Source organism: Parus major, chromosome 2 (genome assembly GCF_001522545.3).
Source record: "Parus major isolate Abel chromosome 2, Parus_major1.1, whole genome shotgun sequence".
NCBI classification, from domain to species: domain Eukaryota; kingdom Metazoa; phylum Chordata; class Aves; order Passeriformes; family Paridae; genus Parus; species Parus major.
In genome coordinates, this window is record NC_031769.1 from 78451337 (window position 1) to 78456087 (window position 4751).

Consider the following 4751-nt stretch of genomic DNA (forward strand, 5'->3'; position numbering starts at 1 on the left):
AGAAAGCTCCTAAATACAAGGTTATTGGAAAGTCAAGTCTATACTAATGAGATAGTTCAGGATCTACTACTCTGAAAGGGATGGGCTTAGGAAACATGCACAGATTTTCATATTTTGGACCAACCCTGGAACCCATTAATTTCACCACTAATTTCTCATTCAATTAGAACATTACTGAAAAATGCTACAACTTCTAGGCCATGGTGAATCAGTTAATTGCATTCCTTCCTGAATGTGCAGTTGCTTCCAGGTACCCTGTCACCACTGAGCCAGGCTGACCATAGTAGTGAATACCTTACAAGGTAGGACAAACACCAAACTGGTACCTTGGAGTAGCAGTTATGTATGACTCTGTACTTTCTGCTGAAAACCTAATTAGCATTTCTATCCAAGGGTATTAGGTTAGGCTGCCACATGCTGGATTAAGAGATCTTATTAAATGTGGCCATTATCGGAATATGGAAGTCTTTCAGAAGATGTACAGATGTACACTGTTTAGTGAGCTAATAAAACACAAATAGCAAGAGATAGCTCAAAGCTTCTATACCATTTAAAACAACAGATTTGCTTATGTTGTGTTAATGGTGTTTGTTGATGATAACTTAGAGGAATCAAACCATGAAACCATTAAAGAGTCATGGATTCAGTGATTTCCAGCAAAGGACATAAGTTCTTCCTTGTCTCCACTCCTAGCTAGTCAAATGAAGTGTTTCTTTCAGTTTTGCAGGAGCATTAAATATTGATCCCAGCTAGAAGCAAGGCATCAGAAAAGATGTGATGAATAGCATTAGACCATTTAGTCTATATAACTCACCATAGTAGTAAGTTTTGCCTCTTAGGTTTCAAAATTAGACCAAGGCTTTGAAGATGTTTCCCTGGCATCAGGGAGGCCAGTACAGGTCATGTGGGCTCACCGCATAATTTACTTCCTTCCATTTCAGGAATTCAAGATAGTGGCAGTTTCTGTGCCCTCCACATCTTAGGTTTGTGTTGGGGAAGGTGAAACAGGGAAACCTTATGAATGTGATTGTTTAGCACTAGTTTGTGAAAATATGAAGGCTAGAATCAAAGTAGAAATGAAAGCCTGCTTTGAGTTATAGGATACTGAGTACTGATTAACCAAAGAACAATAGCCTAGCCTGCGAGAGGAGAATCCCTGTTGATAAAACAATGTCCTTCTGCTGATAAGAAGAGTCCAAAAGTAAAGAAGCAAGGAAAGAACTTGTAAAGCTCTGTAGAGTATAAAATGCAACACTGTATGTTAATATAGGGAAGCTCATAGGTTGTATGTAAATTCTTTAGTGGGTGTGTCTCATGGTGATTGGTTACTAAGAATTAGAATATTCACGAAAGATATATTGGATTGTAACAAGAACTTCGCTCTCTTATCTCTTAGCTCTCACCTCTCTTACCTCTTACCTCTGAACCCCTGCCCCTTATCCCTCTCCCCCTCTCCCCCACTCTTAACTCTCAGCCCCCTCTCCCTGCTCCAGCCCCTCTCATCCTCCCTGCTCTTTCCCTCTGGTTTTTCCCTCCTTCCCTCTGTCGCTCTTACTCCCTCCCTCCCCCTTCCAACCTCACCTCCCCTGCCCTACCTGTGCTCTCTCCCCTCCCCCGGTCCACGTGGACGCCGAGGCTGGTGGCGGACACGGGTCTCCCCTCCTTTTACCCTTATAATAAATTGCTTATACTTGAACAGCTTGACCCTGGAGAAGTCTCTCACCGCGAGCGAGCGATTTTATACATCACCAATAGGTTTGGGGGTTTTTTTTCTTTCTTTTTTTTTTTTTTTCCTATTATTCCTCCTGCTTCACCTGAAAACGCCTAATTTTAATATGTCTTTGCTGTCACTACCAAACTTGATTTATTGTTCTATTGTACCTAGGTCTGCTGAGTATCTGAGATTCTTTTACAGGTAGGATTCAATTGTCAATCTTTCCTTGAAAAATGTTTTATTAACGCGCAATGACAAAAGCTTTTCCAACAAGAGGAGAAATGGAAAATGGTAATAAAATATGAGGTTTATAACTACACCAAAACTGAATGGAAAATGGAGACTATAAAAAACCACTTTGCACTATCATATAAAGGGAATTCATTGTTAACATGAAAAGACAAAGCAGGCCCTGAACTGGGAAGCAATTCTATACAGATGGATTCCAGAGGGACGGAGTTTTTACTGGTGGATTTAACAGAAAACTCAAAAGAATTAGATGGATATAAATAGGTAATGGTTGTTTTTAGACCTCCTGTTTTATGGCAAAACAAAAACACATAATGGCTTCAGTTAAACATTTAGGTGTTAAATTTCAAGCAGCGTCTAAGAGTGCTTTGTGGTGAAGGCAGTCAGCAAGGGATATCAGAATTATAGAGGACTTGAGAGGTGCAACATTTAACAAATTAGTTCCAGTAAAATTGCTGTCCACTGTACAGCAAGGATTTCTTGGACTTCTCAGTATGATATCAGTCATCTAAAGAGGAAAAAAGTTTAGAATTGCACTTCATTTATAAAAAGTCCCGAACAACAACTCCATAGAGGTAGGAGTGGGATGGAATCATGAGACCATATTATCTGTCCCACTGTGTACAAAGAAGAGAGGAGAACATCTATCAAAAGAAAAGGATGTCTTATTGCCATGTTTTATTGGGAAGTTGAAATAGACTGCTTCCCAGGAGTCTTAGGACTCCGTAGGATCTGTTAAATATTCTCCTCCATGAATTCCTTAAATACAAATTAGTAGTTTGGAGATTAACACACTTCTACTTGGAAGCTTGATTTTCTGTTTCAACAATCTTACTCAGATACTTTCTAGGTACTTCTCATGAAGTGCTATTATTTCTATGTCCCCTGCTTCTCTGTTACTACTGTCCGCTCAGATGCAGCCAGGGAAACAGGGGCGATAGTGTAGCATAGAACAGAAGAACTAAAAACGAGGCACTTTCCCTTGCTTAGATGGAAATTCAGCTTTATTCTTGTCCTTGGGATCTCATGGAGAAAGAGAGCAGGAGGGAAAGAGGAAGAATATTGATAAGCGCCTCTTTTTGAAGGCAAGGGAAGAGGGTGGATTACTTTCACACAGCCAATAAGGGAAACTGGGGAGAAAGAGATAAGGGAAAGAAGCTTACATTCTTTATTTTCAGGGGTACCTTCTTTGGGTCATACCATTTTTTCTAAATGCATTACAACAATGAAGGAGGGTTGATTAGCCTATGCTCACTGATCATGTGGTTCATGTCTTTCTGAATTGTATGTGCTGTTCTTTTGACAAATACAAGAATCTATGATATACAATCTAAAGTTAGAAACCCTAAAGCCCTTCCTATTTTCCATATTGTAGAAAACAAAAGCACTAATGAAAAATGAAAGTGCTGTAGCACTAAATCAAAAAAAGGCAAAGTAATGACCTCTCAAATGTAGAAATAAAATTAATACATAAAGAAAAATATCTTCGCCATCCAAATTCAAATTAAATCTTGTGAGGCTTAAAAGAAATGTAAACTTAAGGAAAAAAGAAGATCAGAAGTTGTGGCTTAAAGATTTTTGTAACCCTCATATGCAGATCTGCCCTGAGTTCAATTAAATGTTTGTCATGACAGACATGAAGCCAGCCTTTCCACTCCTACGATGCCATTACAACACCACCATACCTCTATTCATGGAAACACTCTAAATATTTACAGTTTTAGGCCATATTGAAACTGTTTTCCAATGAACTTTATTCCTTTTTTCTTCACAGGCCTGATTTCTCTAGAAATACATTGTATTCTACAAAGAGGATTTTTTAATCTATCTGAAACATTTTAACTTCTCTCACTTAAGTAAAGAATAGAAACTACATGATTTTGAGCCAAACTTTAACTCTTTTTAATGATCATTTATAATGATCATATCTTTTGGTAACATTGTGTGAATTTGATAAGTTTAATATGCTCCAAATTATAGTCTCCTAATAGCAACCATGAACACAAAGCTTGTTTTGTTTTCAAAACAGAATTGGCTTTCAAAGTATCACACAGGCTCAACAACTCCTTGGGGAATTATTCTCTGAAGGGAAGGTAGCAGAAGTAGTGGTGTAAAGAATGTTAAAAAGTGGGAAAAAGCAAAAGAATGCAAATAGGATGTGTAAGAGAGATGTAAGCTGTTCCCTAGTCACATGGAAAAAAATAATGAAAAGAATAAAAAAAACTAATGAAAACCTGTGGTTTTTAAACCTAGCAAAAGCAAGAGATCTTAAGAAATGGTGTAAGACTCTAAAATGGGAAATGAGGCTGACAAGGAACTGTTCATGAGAAAAGATTCAAGCAGAATCTTGGCAATGCACAAAGTTAAGGCATTTGAAACAAAGTGCTGTAAAGCACAAACTAAATGTTGATCGTGTAAAAATCCTTACTGTGACTGTAGACTAATAGACTTTGGACTTAGTTTGCTGAGAAAATAAATATTTGTTACTGAGTCCCAGTTAATTAACTATGAACATAATCATTAAGTAGCTTCCAGACTGTATGTCCATTATATAATACATGTGCACACATACAGATATTTTTTGACTTAGGATTAACAGCTTTCCATTTAACTCTTCTCCACTTCCCTCAAAATAAGTGCTAGAATAATTCACTACTGCATGGAAAAAAAAGTTAGCAAGAACCAGTGACTCAAAGTTTATGTGTGTAGCATCCCAGTACCTATATAGTATATTTTAAACACAATTATTCTAATGGCTTAAAGCCAACTTTGAATTTCATGGGGGTTT